This window comes from Talpa europaea (genome assembly GCF_964194135.1).
Source record: "Talpa europaea genome assembly, chromosome: 5".
Taxonomy (NCBI): Eukaryota; Metazoa; Chordata; class Mammalia; order Eulipotyphla; family Talpidae; genus Talpa; species Talpa europaea.
The window spans coordinates 84,120,129-84,138,885 of NC_140071.1; the positions used below are offsets into that span (position 1 = coordinate 84,120,129).

General features: G+C 37.9%; 1 protein-coding gene across 3 annotated transcripts in view; it reads right to left on the reverse strand.

Moving 5' to 3' along the window:
* The window catches only part of GRID2 (glutamate ionotropic receptor delta type subunit 2), a gene marked incomplete at its 3' end in the record, with an annotated part of 1,748,121 nt that overhangs the window by 420,487 nt on the left and 1,308,877 nt on the right, over window positions 1–18,757 (reverse strand). The gene's annotated exons all lie outside the window — the stretch shown is intronic.

The following is an 18,757-nucleotide window of genomic DNA, read 5'->3' on the forward strand; positions in this document are numbered from 1 at the left end:
AAAACAGGCAGAAGGACCGAAGTACACTGCTGAGGGGAGCAGCGGGCGGCAGGAGAGGTCTGCGTGCCATGTGGGACCCTCATCCGGTGGCCAGGGAGCAGCCGGGGATCAAACCTGTGCCGCAGAGGCTGTGGGCAGCTTCTCAACCCAGCGCTCAACCGCTGCACCACTGGGGAGGCCCTATTCAGGGTTTTTTGTTCCATATGTATTACAGCAAGACTTGTACTATTTCTTTGAAGAATACCAGTAAAACTTTGATAGTGATTACAGTGAATCTGCATATGCTTTGTGTTAAATGGCTTTTTAAAACAATGTGAATTTTCCTAATACATGAACAAGGAATAGCATCCCATTTTTTGTGTCCTATATTTCTTTTAAGAATATATTGAATTTGAAAACCAAAACGGCCAACAAGAAAAACGGACGCAGCAAGTGGGACTGTGAGTAGAAAGGAACTATTTCAGCCACCACACCCCGTGAACGGGAGCTGTGGAGAACCTTGCAGGATCCGCAGCGGAGGTGAGCTCCAGGCGCCATTAAAGAGAGCCCCGCCCCCCAGGAGGAGACCAGCACCAGCACACAGCCCCGGCTGCTCGGTAAGCTTGCGCAGAAAGCGGCGCGCTGATCCGGATCGGATCACAGCTGCCCAGGTCCCCGCGCCTGCGACCTAGGCTTGCGGGGAGACCGCGGAGGCCCTCCCTGAGTGAGCAGGAACAAGGTGCCCAGGCAGGGAAGCGGGATTCAAAAGGCGCCATTCCCGCGCCACTGAACTGGGCTACAGCCCGCGTCCTGGAACTGAGGGCTTTGGAACTGAGACCCGGGGCACGAAATTAGGGGCGTGGGTTCCCCCCGACGGTGGGGCACAAGGCAGACACAGCACCCCAAAGCCGTTGAGGTGTACCCTACCATCCCCGCTCTGCTCCCTGTCCCACGGGGTGGAAAATCAGCTCCCCAAGGGCTCTAGGAGAGATCTCTGGCGCCACCTAGTGACTTGAAGCCAGCAGAGGCTCCTGAAGGAGCTAGTGGCCAGCTAGGGAGTTAGCCCACACCGGGCCCCTTCCGAACAAGTAGTCTGAGCCCACAGGGAGAGCGAGCACCCACAGCCGGGGCAGACCAGGTGCGCAGAAGAGTGTGCCTGAGACCAGACGCGCAGGGAGTGTGTCCCACATCACCATTTTAGAACAGGGACATTTCTTCAGTAAAGACTACCTGCAGAAGGCTTCCTCAGGAGCCAGAGCTGAGCGGGGGAAGTTCGCCCACACCAGACCCCCTCTGGCCTGCAGTCCAAGCCCAGAGGGGAAGCAGGAACCCACCGCCGGGGCAGACCAGGTGCACAGGGGAGTGTGTCCCCACATCGGCATTTTAGAACAGGGACCTTTCTCCAGTAAAGACTGCTTGAAACTGACAGATGACTCCTAGAGGAACCAGAGGGGAGCAGAGAAGCCCACCCAAGATGCCGGCCAGTCCCAACAACACAGTGTCCCAACGCATACGGCAAATTAGAAAACAGACAGTAGGGAGGAGAAGAACCACACGCAACCTAGCAACTCTCCAGAGAAAAAGCACACCACAAAAAGAAAACCAGCCCCCAGATTGCAACGACAATAACTTGGAAGAATTTCTGAGCCTTCCAGAAAGAGAATTTAAAATTGCCGTGATTAAAAAACTGACAGAAGTCATAAAGGAAAACAATGATAAGGGAAAAATAATCAACGATCAGAAGAATGCAATTGAGTCCCTAGAGAGGGAAAACAATGGTCAGAAGAAAGAAATTGAGTCCCTAAAGAGGGAAGTAAAAGAAATGCAGGAGATCAAAGAATTAATGGAAGAACTAAAGAATTCTGGAAAAAGCAATGAAAGCAGAATAGATGAAATGGAAGAACGAATAAGTAATCTTGAAGACACAGAAATAAAAAGAACCAAAACAGAAAAGGAGAGAGAAGTACGAAGGAAAAAGAACGAGGAAAGACTTCGGGAACTATCTGACTCCATGAGGAAAGGAAATATAAGAGTTATAGGAATACCAGAAGGAGAGGAGAGAGATGTAGGAACAGAGAAAATATTCAAAGAGATAATTGAAGAGAACTTCCCAAATGTGAAGAAGGAGCTGAAAATTGATATACAAGAAGCAAGAAGAACACCAAACTTCCACGACGAAAGGAAAAATACAGCAAGACACATAATAGTAAAGCTCCCAAGAATCCAGGACAAGGAAAAAATAATGAAGCTGGCAAGAGGGAAGAAACAGATAACATTCAAAGGAAAACCAATCAGGCTGACATCAGACTTCTCTGAAGAAATACTACGGGCAAGGAGAGAGTAGAGGGACATAGTCAACAGACTCCAAGAAAACAGATGCCAACCAAGAATACTCTATCCCGCAAAGCTCTCCTTCCTCTTTGAAGAAAGAATATGGACCTTCCCAGACAAACAGAAACTCCGGAATTTCATTGCAACTAAACCCCCACTCCAAAAAATACTACAAGGAGTCCTAAAGCCAGAACCTCAGAGGGACGAATAACAATGAGAGAAGGCCAAAAAAAAAAAGTTATTAAAAGAATAAATAAATAAAATCAAAGGAAAGACAAACATAATAGCAAATACAGATGTTAACATATCAATATTAACTCTAAATGTAAATGGACTAAACTCTTCAATAAAAAGACACAGAGTTGCAGCCTGGATTAAGAAACAAAACCCAACCTTTTGCTGTCTCCAGGAAACACATTTAGCTACAAAAGATAAAAATAGGCTCAAAGTTAAAGGATGGAAAACAATCCTACAAGCAAATGGACCAAAAAAGAAAGCAGGAACAGCTATACTTATATCAGATAAAACAGATTTCAAACTCAAAAAGATAAAAAGAGACCACAATGGTCACTACATTATGATCAAGGGGACAATACTTCAAGAAGAAATAACACTCATTAACATATACTCACCAAACGAAGGAGCACCAAAATATATCAGACAACTGTTGTCCTCTCTGAAAACAGACATCAGAGAAAACACATACGTAGTGGGAGACTTCAACACACCACTATCAACAATGGATAGATCAACAAGACAAAAAATAAGTAAAGAAACCAAAGCTCTAAATAAGGACCTAGAGCAATTGGGCTTAACAGACATCTATAGAACACTAAACCCCAAAAAAACGGAGTACACATTTTTCTCAAGTGCACACGGATCATTCTCCAGGATTGATCACATACTGGGGCACAAGACAAACATCAACAGATACACCAAGATTGAAATCATATCAACCATCTTTTCTGACCATGAAGGCATCAAACTAGAAATAAACCATAAAAAGAAGGCAAGGAACTTTCCTACCTCATGGAGATTAAAAACCACACTACTGGAAGACCATTGGACTAATGAGGAGATCAAAGAAGAAATTAAAAAAATTTTTGAATTGAACGCCAAGGAGGACACCAATATCCTAAATGTATGGGATGCAGCAAAAGCAGTAATAAGAGGAAAATATATAGCAATAGAAGCTCACATCAAGAAACAAGAAAGAACGCAAAGAAACAACCTAATCTCGAAGCTCAAAGATCTAGAAAAAGAACAACAAAAAAAACCCAAAAGACCCAAAACCAGTAGAAGAAAAGAAATAATAAAAACCAAAGCAGAAATAAATGAAATTGAAACTAAAAAAAAATCCAAAAGATCAATGAAACCAAGAGCTGGTTCTTTGAAAAAATAAATAAAATAGACAAACCCCTAGCCAGGCTCACAAAGGAAAAAAGGGAGAAAGCACAAATAAACATGATCATCAATGAAAGAGGAGAAATCACAACGGACACAGCAGAAATCAAAAGAATAATCAGTAACTATTATGAACAGTTATATGGAAACAAGTTCAACAATCTAGAGGAGATGGACAAATTCCTACAACTCTACAATCACCCAAAGCTAGATAAAGAAGAAATAGAACACCTAAACAGACCAATTACAATTAGCGAAATTGAAATGGTAATCAAAAACCTCCCCAAAAACAAAAGCCCAGGACCTGATGGATTTACAAATGAATTCTACCAAACATTCAGAGATGAATTAGTGCCTATCCTTCACAAACTCTTCCAAAAAATTGAGAAGGAAGGGACAATACCAAACACGTTTTATGAAGCCAACATTACACTAATACCAAAACCGAACAAGGACAACACAAAAAAGGAAAACTACAGGCCAATCTCCTTAATGAACACTGATGCAAAAATCCTCAATAAAATTTTAGCTATCAGAATCCAACAATGTATCCATAAGATAATTCACCACGACCAAGTAGGATTCATTCCAGGGACACAAGGATGGTTTAACATCTGAAAATCAATCAACGTTATCCAACACATCAACAAAAAGAAATATAAAAACCATATGATAATATCAATAGATGCTGAGAAAGCTTTCGACAAAGTGCAACACCCATTCATGATAAAAGCCCTTGAAATTCTTGGGATACAAGGAACATACCTCAACATCATAAAGGCCATCTATGACAAGCCAACAGCCAGTATCATTCTCAATGGTGAAAAGCTGAAAGCAATTCCATTAAGATCTGGAACAAGACAAGGATGTCCACTCTCACCACTGCTTTTCAATATAATACTGGAAGTCCTAGCCAGGGCAATAAGACAAGAGAAAGACATCCAAGGTATCCAAATAGGAAAAGAAGAAGTCAAACTATCACTATTTGCAGACGATATGATATTATACATAGAGAACCCCAAAAACTCCACAGAAAAGCTAATTCAACTCATCAATCAGTTCAGTAAAGTGGCAGGATACAAAATCAACACGCAAAAGTCAGTAGCCTTCCTATACACAAACAATAAATCTGAAGAAGAAGAAATAAAAAAAAAACATCCCTTTTGTTATTGAAACAAAAAAAATCAAATATTTGGGAATAAATCTAACAAAAGAGGTAAAGGACCTATACAAAGAAAACTATAAAACACTGTTAAAAGAAATAGAAGAAGACACAAAGAAATGGAGAGACATCCCCTGCTCATGGATTGGAAGAATAAACATTATTAAAATGGCCGTCCTTCCAAAAGCAATATACAGATTCAATGCTATTCCAATCAAAATTTCAATGTCATTCTTCAAAGAAATAGAACAATTATTGATGAAATTCATATGGAATCACAAAAAACCCCGAATAGCCAAAGCTCTCCTGAAAAAAAAAGAAGGGAATGGAGGCATCACACTCCCAGACTTCAAACTATACTACAAAGCCATAATCATCAAAACTGCATGGTATTGGAACAAGAACAGACCTACAGACCAATGGAATCGAATAGAAAATCCAGAAATAAACCCACAGATTTATGGTCAACTAATCTTTGACAAAGGAGCAAAGACTATGCATTGGAGCAAAGAAAGTTTGTTCAATAAATGGTGCTGGGAAAACTGGGTCGCTACATGCAAAAGAATGAAGCTTGACCACTACCTCACACCATACACAAAAATCAACTCAAAATGGATTAAAGAACTAGACATAAGACCTGAAACCATAAAATATATAGAAGGAAATATAGGCAAAACACTACGTGATTTGCACATCAAAGACATCTTTACAGACACATCACCCAAAGCAGTGATAGTGAAGGCAAAGATAAACAGCTGGGACTACATCAAATTAAAGAGCTTTTGCACAGCAAAAGAGACAATAACAAAAACAAAGAGAAACCCCACCGACTGGGAGAACATTTTTGCACCCAACACTAATGATAAAGGACTGATCACAAAAATCTGCAAAGAGCTGATGAGACTCAACAACAACAAAGAAAATAATCCAGTCAAAAAATGGGCAGAAGAGCTAAAAAGAAACTTCTCTGAAGAGGAAATGCAAATGGCCAACAGGCATATGAAAAAATGTTCAACATCACTTGTCATCAGGGAAATGCAAATCAAAACTACCATGAGATACCATCTTACACCAGTGAGAATGGCACATATTAAAAAAACTAGCAACAACAAATGTTGGCGAGGGTGTGGAGAAAAAGGAAATCTTCTGCACTGTTGGTGGGAGTGCAAACTGGTCCAACCACTGTGGAAAGCTGTGTGGAGATTTCTGGACCTACTAAACATAGAGCTTCCATATGATCCAGCAATTCCACTCCTAGGTATTTATCCAAAGGACACAGAAACATCAATTCCAAAGAACACCTGCACCCCTATGTTTATAGCAGCACTGTTTACAATAGCTAAGCTTTGGAAACAACCCAAATGCCCAAAAATAGATGACTGGATCAAGAATATGTGGTACATACATACCATGGAATATTACTCAGCATTCAAAAAAGATAAACACATGCAATTTGCAACAACATGGATGGCGCTGGAAGGGATCATGCTCAGCGAAATAAGCCAAAAAGAAAAAGAAAAATACCGGATGGTCTCACTCATAGCAGGAATCTAGAAAACTTAAATAAGGGACCAGGAAAATGAATATAAGAAAGTGAAAATCAAAATCAACAAAAAACTATGAACCAGAGAAACTTTTAGGGGGGTGGGGGCGGGAGGGGTGGTATTGGGGTCAGAATGGGGGGGCTGCAATTGTATGGGGAATATAACAATAAAATTTATAAAAAAAAAAAAAAAGAAATGAGACAGGCAGGATTCCTAACTTTTTTCTTTCTCCCTGATTTCTTTCTTAATCTCCGAAGATCTTAACAATATCCCTTGCAACTTCTGTTGAGTTCTTAGTGTTCCCTTTTTTGAGCCCTGATGCTTTTCTCCCTGATGCTTTTCTTTCTGTCTGGCCTGTGTCCCAGCTCTTGCATAAATAAAATCCTTATTTTTCTGTTTTATCCTTTAAGCAGACATATTCTCTATCCTTTCTCTTTCCTTTCCAGTTCATCTGTCTTCTTCCTTTTCCTCCTGGCTGCTTCTGCAGTACTTCCTTCCTTTTGGACATAAGCCACTGCAAACTCCCCAGGAAGGTGAAAGAAAGAATGTGGAGATGCATGGCAGTTTTCTTTGAGGCATGCTAACAAAGTAGGTGTATAAGGAATAAAACCAACTGAAAAACAAGTGAACAGAGGGCCTCCCCAGTGGTGCAGCGGGTTGAGTGCAGAGCCGTGAAGCTGTCCACAGCCTCTGCAGCACTGGTTCTATCCCCAGCCGGCCAGGGAGATACCCACATCGCACAGCAGACCTCTCCTGTCTTGCCCGCTGCTCCCACCCGTCTGCCTGTTCTGCTCCCTACTCTGTCTGTGGTGAATCCTGTCACCCTCCCACGCCTCTGGCCTGTGCCCCAGCTCTTGTATAAATAAAATAAATCTTTAAAGAAAAACAAACAAACAAACAAAAAAACCAAGTGAACAGAAACAACCCTTCCTCTTTCTTCTTTTTTCTCTTCCAATTTATTTCCTTCTCTCTGCCTTTTTCTTTCTCCCTGCCCTTTTCAGTTTAAAGATGAAGCCATATATCCCTGAGCATCTGTAAGTCTCATGAAGGGACAGCCAGAGGCAGAACAGTCTGTCCACTGAGGGAAAGTTCCAAAGGCATAGTGCTCTTGTCTCAGAAGACCTAGGAAAAGCACACAGGCTATTCCCAAAGGTCAGGTTCAGGGCAAAGATTTAAAAAAAAAAAAAGAATATATTGAATTTATCAGTGTTCAGTTAAGCTGAACACTGTTAATCAGTGTTAAGTTAACCTATGTTTTCTATTATTTTTTGTTGTGATGATAAATTGTGTTGTTTTCTTGATTTATTTATTTATTTATTTTCTTGTCATTATTTCTATAAATGAACACAGTTGATCTTTGTAAATTTATTTAGTAACCTTTCACTTTACTGTACTGATTATTTTCATTAGTATTTCAGTGGAGTCCTTAGAGTTTTCTATGGACATTAACAAATCATCTGCAAATAGTGATAACTTACTTCTCTTTTCCTGCTTGTGTTCTTTTTATCTTTTCCTAGCCTAAACACTCTAGCTAGGAATTTCAGTACTGTTTTGAAAAGAAGCAGTAAAAGTGAACATTCTTGTATTGCAACAAATCTTAGAAGAAAATCACTCAGTCTTTCACCAATCAAGAACGATGTTAGGGCCTCCCTGGTGGCGCAAGAGGTTAAGCACAGCACTGTGAAGATGTCCACAGCTTCTGTAGAACTAGTTCAATCCCTGACCTGTAAGGGAGCAACCCACATGGCAAAACAGACCTCTCCTGTCTCACCTGCTTCTCCTTTCAGTAGTGTGTTTGAGTCAGTCTGCCTGTTCTTCTCCCGACCCTGTCTCTGGTGAATCCTCTCTCACACACACACACCCCCACCTCTGGCCTGTACCCCAGCTTTTGTGTGAATAAAAAATAAATCTTAAAAAATAATGATGTTAATCATTGGACTGTCTTTATGGACTTTATTATCTTGAGGTATGTCACATCATTCCCAATTTTTTGTGGTTTTTCTCATAAATGAATATTGAACTTTATCAAATGCTTTCTCTGCACCTATTGATATTATCCTGTGATTTCTATCTTTCCCTTTGTTTATATGGTGAATTACATTGATCAATTTTCATATAATGAACTATCTTTATTCCCATGGGACAAATTGCATTTGGCCATGATGTATGATACTTTTAATACATTGTTGCATTCAATTTGTTAAGATATTGTTGAGGGTTTTTGTATTTATATTCTTCAGGGATATTTGTAGTTTTCTTTTTTGTGTGATATCTCTGGTTTTTGGTATCAGAGTAATGTTGACTTCATAAAATGTGCATAGAAGCATTCATTCTTCAATTTTTTGGAATAGTTTAAGAAAGAAAATATAAATTCGTATGTGATGACTTGGTAAACTAGTAAAATTGACTGGCTCTGAGCATTTATTATTAAGGATTTTTTTTATTATAGTTTTAATTCTCTTATAATTGGTCTGTTCAGGTTTTCTATTTATTTCTAATTCAGTCTTTGATAATTTCACATTTCTAAGAATTTGCCCATTGCTGTTAAGGAATTAAACTTATTGCCATACACATATTCATAGTAATCTCTTGCCCTTTTTATCTTTCAAATTTACTGATCATTTCTTTCACTCTGCAGAAATTTTTACTTTGAAGTAATTCCATTATTTATTTATTTATTTATTTATTTATTTTTAAAGATTTTTATTTATTTTTATACAAGAACTGGGGTACAGACTAGACACGCAGGAGGGTGAGAGCATTCACCAGAGACAGAGCGGGGTACAGAACAGGAAGACTGATGAAACACACTGCTGAGGGGAGCAGCAGGCGAGACAGGAGAGGTCTGCTTCACCATGTATGATTCTCCCTGGCCGGCCGGGATTGAACCCTCGCTGCAGCAGCTGTGGACAGCTTCACAGTGCTCAACTGCCTGCACTGCCAGGGAGGCCCAATTCCACTTATTTATAATTGCTTTTGCTTCTCTTTCCACTGGAGACCAATCCATAAAGACATCACTGCAATCAATACCATGGATTGTTTTGCCTATTTTTTATCATTTAATGTAGTTTTGGGACTTATATCCATGTCTTTAATCTATATTTGCTAAATATGTTTTTCTTTATATGTTTTTTCTGCATCTCATCAGTTCTTACCAAAGTTTTTTTTTTTTTAAGATTTATTTATTTATGTATGTATGTATCTATGTATGTATTCAAGAACTGGGATACAGGCCAGATGTTTGTGAGGGTGAGAGGATTCACCAGAGACAGAGAGGGGAACAGAACAGGTAGACTGACTGAAATACAATGCTGAGGGGAGCAGCAGGCAAGACAGGAGAGGTCTACCTTGCCATGTGGGCATTTCTGCGGCCGGCGGGGATCTAACCAGCACTGCAGAGGCTGTGGACAGCTTCACAGCACTGTGCTCAACCTCCTATGGCACCAGGGAGGCCCAGAAGGTGTTTTGTTGTTGTTGTTGTTGTTGTTGTTTGTTTTGTTTTGTTTTTGTTAAGTATTTTTAAAATTTTTTTCTTTGATTTCCTTATTTATCCGATGGTCATTCAAAAGTGTATTGTTTAATCTCCATATATTAGAGGTTATTTCTGCTTTACTCTTGTGGCTGATTTCTAGCTTGATACCACTATGATCAGAAATTGACCTGCTTTCCCTTTCTTTGCATTGTGGAAATTTGTTTTGTGGTCCAGCACATAGCCTGTCCTGAAGATGCTGCATATGCACTTGCAAAGAATGTCTCCAGCTTTTTTTGGGGTAAGTGTATTATAAATGTCCATTAAGCATATGTGTTCTAATTTTTCATTTAAGACTAACATTTCCTTGTTCATTTTCTGTTTAGTTGGCCTGTCCATTAGTGGAAGTGGGAAACTGAAGTCCCTGGTGATTTTTGGGTTGCTGATAATATCTGATTTAAGATTTCATAACAGTTGAGTTGAGCATTTTGATGCCCCTTCATTTAGTGTGTGTGTGTATATATAAAATATAACACTCATCTATATATATATATATATATATATATATATATATATCAGGGTTATATTTTTCTGACATACTGATCTCTTAATCACTTTATAGTGTCCATTTCTGGTCCTTGATACTTTTATAGCTGGGAGTCTATTTTGTATGATACAAATATTGCCATACCTGCCTATTTTTTTTTTTTTTTGACTCCATTTGCTTGTAGGATCACTTTCCAACCTTTTCCTTTGAGTCTTTGTTGATATTTAAAATCAGGTGAGTCAGGCCTCCCTAGTGGCTTATGGATTAAGTCTCAGAACTATCACCAATAAGATTTAAATTCAATCCCTGGCCTGGGAGCTAACCCACTTGGTGCAGCAGACCTCTCCTGTCTCACCCTCTTCTACCCTCAGCAATGCATTTCAGTGAATCTGCCTGTCGTGCTCCTCACTCTATCTCTGGTGAATTCTCTCATCCCTCACACCTCTGGCCTTTATCCCAATTCTTTCATGCAAATAAATAAATAAACAAAGATTAGGTGAGGCTCCTGGAGACAACATAATTTATATATTTATATCTATATATATATATACACACACATATATTTATATACATACATACATATATGTATCTATGCATGCATACATGCATATATATATATATATATATATATATATGGGTATGTTATTGCCATTTTATTTTTACTTTTTCTGGTCCTGTCTCATTCTTTGTTCATTTTTTTTTTCCTGGTGAAATTTCCTGTCTTTTATTTAGCATAGCTCCTGACAATAATTTCTGTAGGGGAAAACTGGTGTTGGCAGACTCCCTCAGGTTCTACTTGTCTGAGAAGACCTTTATTTATTTGTCTCTAGTATCAGAAGGAGTCCAGCAAGATATAATATTCTTGGCTGTTTTCCTCTTGATTATTTGAGTACACATTCCACTTTCTCTTTGTCTGTAGGGTATCCTCAGGGAAGTCTGATATCAGTCTAATGGGTATTCTTTTACCCACGATCTGCTTTTGGCCCCTAGCCACCTTCACTATTCTGTCTTTACTTTGAATTTTTGGTAATTCATGACTTTATGTCCTGATGTAGTTTTTGTTCATTTAGATAACCAGGTATTCATTTAACTTCATGAATTTGTATATCTATTGTCTAGTTCATGTCTTGGAAGATTTCCTCTATTATTTATTTTTTGAGGAGACATTTCCTCCCAAATAACCTTTACCTGGGTTCTTTCAAGCTGAGTGTACTCTCTGAGGCCTTAATACCCTTAATATCCAAGTATCTCATATAAAAAGACACTCTGTTTTGAATGAGGAAGATGCTTCAAACCATATGATGCTTTGTTTTTACTTTTAATTGTTAAGAGTACCATTATTTTACATTTTTGCTAGTATTTGACAGTATAGGATTTTTCACCCCCTGAGGTGTAGTCACCATAGACTTCTCACTGCAAAAGTGTCCATGGTCCCCATCATAGTCCATTGTATCTTTACCCCATCCCCCTGTCCTCACCCGTCCCTTCTCCTGACCATCTGAAAGCCAAAGGTCAATGGTCAGTTTTAAAACGTTGGTTTTATAGTTATCTTTGTCTAACTCATTATTTTTTCTATATCCCACATGTAAGTGACACCATCTGGCATTTATCTTTCTCCTTTTGACTTATTGTGATTTTGATTCCCTTCAGATGATAAACATTTTTAGAAGTTACTCTTGGTCTACTGAAGTGCCTATTCAGCTTCTCTGCTCATTTCTTTTTTTTTTTTTTTTTTTTTGGTTGGGTTAATTGCTTTTTTTTCCCCAAAGATTTATTTATTTATAAATTTATTTATAAAGCAATGGGTACAGTCAGAAGTGTGGGAGGGTGACAGAATTCACCAGAGCCAGAGCGGGGAGCAGAACAGGCAGACTGACGAAGTACACTGCTGAGGGGAGCAGCGGGTGGCAAGAGAGGTCTGCGTGCCATGTAGGACCCTCGCCCGGCAGCCAGGGGGATTGAACCAGCGCTGCAGAGGCTGTGGGCAGCTTCGCAGCCAAGCACTCAACCGCTGTGCTACGGGGGAGGCCCTGGGTTAATTGTTTTTTTTTTTTTTTTAAAGGTTTATGAGTTCTTTGTACATCTTTGCTATCATACCTATTTCATATGTATGGTGTACAAATATTTTCTACCTTTCTGTAAGGGTATCTATTCCTGTTAGTTACAGTCTCTTACACTTTGTAGAAGTTTTTTAGTTGGATGAAGTTTCAATTGTTTATATTCTTTTTAATTTTCCTTACATTCTTTTTAATTTTCCTTTCTACTGGGGATGAATCTGTAAAGATATCTTTTAGGTTTACGTCAGGGATTTTTTAATTTTTTTTTAATATACATTTTGTGGCTTCAGGTTTTATATCCACTTTTTTTTTAATCCATTTTGAGTTGATTTTTGTGTATGGTGTGAGGTAATTTTCAAGTTCCATTCTTTTCCATGTGGAATTCTAATTTTCCCCCAAATTGGCTTACTTTATTGTAGTGAATATTATTCAAACCTCTGTCACAGATTAGTTGTGTATGTTTGGTTTTGGGTTCTGAATTCTACTCCATTGGTTTGTGTGCCTGTTTTTTGTTCCAGGACCATGCTGTTTTGATTATTATGGCTTTATAGTATAATTAAAGTCTGGACATAGAGTATCCCCATACCTTCCCCCACTTTTTTTGGTCATGATAGCTTTAGATATCTAGGATCTTTTGTGGTTCCATTGAATCTGCAAATTTGCTTTGGGTTAGAGAGCCATTTTGGCAACATTGATTCTTCTAATCCATGAGCAGGGATATCTTTCCATTTCTTTGTGTCTACTGCTATTTCCTTTAACAATACTTTATACTTTTCCTTGTGTAGGTCCTTTGCCTCCCTTTTTAGGTTTTCTCCTTGATAGCTCATTTTTTGATGTGATTGTAACTGCTCTGGGTTTATTAATTTCTCCTCTTCTAGCTCATTGTTTGCATATAAAAAGGCAACTGAGTTTACGTATTGATTTTGTAAACTGCCACTTCACTGATTTATTGTCTCAATTTGTTTTTCTGTGGATTTTCTAGAGTTCTTTATGTATATTATCATGTCATCTGCAAATAATGATAGCTTTGCTTCTTTTTTCCAATTTAGATTCCTTTGATATCTTTCTCTTGACTAGTTAGGTCATCTATTACTATCTGAATAGTGGTGGTGAAAGTTGACATCCTTATCTTATACTGGATATTAATGAAAGTACTTTCATTTTGTCACCATTGAGAATGATGCTAATTGTACATTTGTCTTATGTGGCTTTTACTATGTTAAGATTTGTTCCTCTTATTCAGTTTTCTTTTTTTTTTTTTAAAGATTCATTTATTTGTGCATACAAGAACTTGGGTACAGGCCAAACATGCAGGGTGGGGGTGGTGAGAGGATTCACCAGAGACAGAGTGGGGAGCAGACCAGGCAGATATACTGAAATATACTGCTGGGGGGGAGCAATGGGGGAGACAGGAGAGGTCTGCTATGCCATGTGGATAGCTCCCTGGTTGGCTGGGGATCAAACTCGTGCTGCAGAGACTGCAATTAGCTCCATAGTGCTTGTGCTTAACACCTTGTGCCACCAGGGAGGCCCAGTTTTCAACATAAATATATTTTGAAACACATCAAATGCTTTCTTGGCATCTATTGATATGATCATATGGTTTTTTTCTTTCTTTTTGTTGACATCGTGAATTACATTGATTGATTTCTGGATTTTGAACTATTCTGTGTCACTGTTGTGAACCCATTTGATCAGGAAGTAGAATCCTTTGGATTTGATGTCCTAAGTTCTTATTAAGGATTTCAACATCTGTGTTTAAAGGGAGATCTTATTCTGTTGTTTTCTTATTTGTGTTGCGTTTCTTTGCTTTTGGGAGTAGAGTGATGTTGGCCTCTTAAAATATATTTGGAATTAATTTTTCTCATTATCTTGGAAGAGTTTGAGCAGGATACCTATTAACTCATATTTGACAGTTTGATAGAACTCACTTATAAAATCATCTGGTCCTGGACTTTTGTTTATTGGGTGAATTCTTACTATTGTTTGAATTTCCTTTTCTGTTATTGGTTTGTTCAGGTTTCCTAGTTCTTTCCTACCCTAATTTGATTGTAAAATTCTAAGAAACTGTCCATCTCATCTAGGCTGGTGAATTTTTTTCATACATGAATCATGAATGTTCATAGTAATCTGAATATCACGGGATTTCTTAGTCTCTTGTAACACTCTTATTTTCAATAATATTTAGTTTTGTCCTTTTTGATGCTATTTATTTGAATTTTGTCCTTTTTAGTTGAGAATCTAGCTAGAGGTAGATCTACTTTTTCATTTTTCTTAAGACTCAGCTTTTGTTTTCATTGATCTTTTGGACTGTCTTTTTTATTATTACTTGATTTTGCTCTTCTCTAGTTTTTATTATTTCATTCTGTCTACTTACTTTTAAACATTTTTTTTTCTTGTTCCTCAAGATGAGAGTTTAGCTTGTTTCTTTAAACTATTTCTTAGTTTTTTTTTTATTTTTTTTTTATTTTTTTTTTTTTTTAAATAAATTTTATTGTTATATTCCCCATACAATTGCAGCCCCCCCATTCTGACCCCAATCCCTCCCCTCCCGCCCCCACCCCCCTAAAAGTGTCTCTGGTTCATAGTTTTTTGTTGATTTTGATTTTCACTATCTTATAGTTATTCATTTTCCTGGTCCCTTATTTAAGTTTTCTAGATTCCTGCTATGAGTGAGACCATCCGGTATTTTTCTTTTTCTTTTTGGCTTATTTCGCTGAGCATGATCCCTTCCAGCGCCATCCATGTTGCTGCAAATTGCATGTGTTTATCTTTTTTGAATGCTGAGTAATATTCCATGGTATATATGTACCACATCTTCTTGATCCAGTCATCTATTTTTGGGCATTTGGGTTGTTTCCAAAGCTTAGCTATTGTAAACAGTGCTGCTATAAACATAGGGGTGCAGGTGCTCTTTGGAATTGATGTTTCTGTGTCCTTTGGGTAAATACCTAGGAGTGGAATTGCTGGATCATATGGAAGCTCTATGTTTAGTAGGTCCAGAAATCTCCACACAGCTTTCCACAGTGGTTGGACCAGTTTGCACTCCCACCAACAGTGCAGAAGAGTTCCTTTTTCTCCACACCCTCGCCAACATTTGTTGTTGCTAGTTTTTTTAATATGTGCCATTCTCACTGGTGTAAGATGGTATCTCATGGTAGTTTTGATTTGCATTTCCCTGATGACAAGTGATGTTGAACATTTTTTCATATGCCTGTTGGCCATTTGCATTTCCTCTTCAGAGAAGTTTCTTTTAAGCTCTTCTGCCCATTTTTTGACTGGATTATTTTCTTTGTTGTTGTTGAGTCTCATCAGCTCTTTGCAGATTTTTGTGATCAGTCCTTTATCATTAGTGTTGGGTGCAAAAATGTTCTCCCAGTTGGTGGGGTTTCTCTTTGTTTTTGTTATTGTCTCTTTTGCTGTGCAAAAGCTCTTTAATTTGATGTAGTCCCAGCTGTTTATCTTTGCCTTCACTATCACTGCTTTGGGTGATGTGTCTGTAAAGATGTCTTTGATGTGCAAATCACGTAGTGTTTCGCCTATATTTCCTTCTATATATTTTATGGTTTCAGGTCTTATGTCTAGTTCTTTAATCCATTTTGAGTTGATTTTTGTGTATGGTGTGAGGTGGTGGTCAAGCTTCATTCTTTTGCATGTAGCGACCCAGTTTTCCCAGCACCATTTATTGAACAAACTTTCTTTGCTCCAATGCATATTCTTTGCTCCTTTGTCAAAGATTAGTTGACCATAAATCTGTGGGTTTATTTCTGGATTTTCTATTCGATTCCATTGGTCTGTATGTCTGTTCTTGTTCCAATACCATGCAGTTTTGATGATTATGGCTTTGTAGTATAGTTTGAAGTCTGGGAGTCTGATGCCTCCATTCCCTTCTTTTTTTTTCAGGAGAGCTTTGGCTATTCGGGGTTTTTTGTGATTCCATATGAATTTCATCAATAATTGTTCTATTTCTTTGAAGAATGACATTGAAATTTTGATTGGAATAGCATTGAATCTGTATATTGCTTTTGGAAGGATGGCCATTTTAATAATGTTTATTCTTCCAATCCATGAGCAGGGGATGTCTCTCCATTTCTTTGTGTCTTCTTCTATTTCTTTTAACAGTGTTTTATAGTTTTCTTTGTATAGGTCCTTTACCTCTTTTGTTAGATTTATTCCCAAATATTTGATTTTTTTTGTTTCAATAACAAAAGGGATGGTCTTTTTGATTTCTTCTTCTTCAGATTTATTGTTTGTGTATAGGAAGGCTACTGACTTTTGCGTGTTGATTTTGTATCCTGCCACTTTACTGAACTGATTGATGAGTTGAATTAGCTTTTCTGTGGAGTTTTTGGGGTTCTCTATATATAATATCATATCGTCTGCAAATAGTGATAGTTTGACTTCTTCTTTTCCTATTTGGATTCCTTGGATGTCTTTCTCTTGTCTTATTGCCCTGGCTAGGACTTCCAGTATTATATTGAAAAGCAATGGTGAGAGTGGACATCCTTGTCTTGTTCCAGATCTTAATGGAATTGCTTTCAGCTTTTCACCATTGAGAATGATACTGGCTGTTGGCTTGTCATAGATGGCCTTTATGATGTTGAGGTATGTTCCTTGTATCCCAAGAATTTCAAGGGCTTTTATCATGAATGGGTGTTGCACTTTGTCGAAAGCTTTCTCAGCATCTATTGATATTATCATATGGTTTTTATATTTCTTTTTGTTGATGTGTTGGATAACATTGATTGATTTTCGGATGTTAAACCATCCTTGTGCCCCTGGAATGAATCCAACTTGGTCGTGGTGAATTATCTTATGGATACATTGTTGGATTCTGATAGCTAAAATTTTATTGAGGATTTTTGCATCAGTGTTCATTAGGGAGATTGGCCTGTAGTTTTCCTTTTTTGTGTTGTCCTTGTTCGGTTTTGGTATTAGTGTAATGTTGGCTTCATAGAACGTGTTTGGTATTGTCCCTTCCTTCTCAATTTTTTGGAAGAGTTTGTGAAGGATAGGCACTAATTCATCTCTGAATGTTTGGTAGAATTCATTTGTAAATCCATCAGGTCCTGGGCTTTTGTTTTTGGGGAGGTTTTTTATTACCATTTCAATTTCGCTAATTGTAATTGGTCTGTTTAGGTGTTCTATTTCTTCTTTATCTAGCTTTGGGTGATTGTAGAGTTGTAGGAATTTGTCCATCTCCTCTAGATTGTTGAACTTGTTTCCATATAACTGTTCATAGTAGTTACTGATTATTCTTTTGATTTCTGCTGTGTCCGTTGTGATTTCTCCTCTTTCATTGATGATCCTGTTTATTTGTGCTTTCTCCCTTTTTTCCTTTGTGAGCCTGGCTAGGGGTTTGTCTATTTTATTGATTTTTTCAAAGAACCAGCTCTTGGTTTCATTGATCTTTTGGATTGTTTTTTTAGCTTCAATTTCATTTATTTCTGCTTTGGTTTTTATTATTTCTTTTCTTCTACTGGTTTTGGGGTTTTTTTGTTGTTCTTTTTCTAGATCTTTGAGCTTCGAGATTAGGTTGTTTCTTTGCGTTCTTTCTTGTTTCTTGATGTGAGCTTCTATTGCTATATATTTTCCTCTTATTACTGCTTTTGCTGCATCCCATACATTTAGGATATTGGTGTCCTCCTTGTCGTTCAATTCAAAAAATTTTTTAATTTCTTCTTTGATCTCCTCATTAGTCCAATGGTCTTCCAGTAGTGTGGTTTTTAATCTCCATGAGGTAGGAAAGTTCCTTGCCTTCTTTTTATGGTTTATTTCTAGTTTGATGCCTTCATGGTCAGAAAAGATGGTTGATATGATTTCAATCTTGGTGTATCTGTTGATGTTTGTCTTGTGCCCCAGTATGTGATCGATCCTGGAGAATGATCCGTGTGCGCTTGAGAAAAATGTGTACTCCGTTTTTTTGGGGTTTAGTGTTCTATAGATGTCTGTTAAGCCCAATTGCTCTAGGTCCTTATTTAGAGCTTTAGTTTCTTTACTTATTTTTTGTCTTGTTGATCTATCCATTGTTGATAGTGGTGTGTTGAAGTCTCCCACTACGTATGTGTTTTCTCTGATGTCTGTTTTCAGAGAGGACAACAGTTGTCTGATATATTTTGGTGCTCCTTCGTTTGGTGAGTATATGTTAATGAGTGTTATTTCTTCTTGAAGTATTGTCCCCTTGATCATAATGTAGTGACCCTTGGGGTCTCTTTTTATCTTTTTGAGTTTGAAATCTGTTTTATCTGATATAAGTATAGCTGT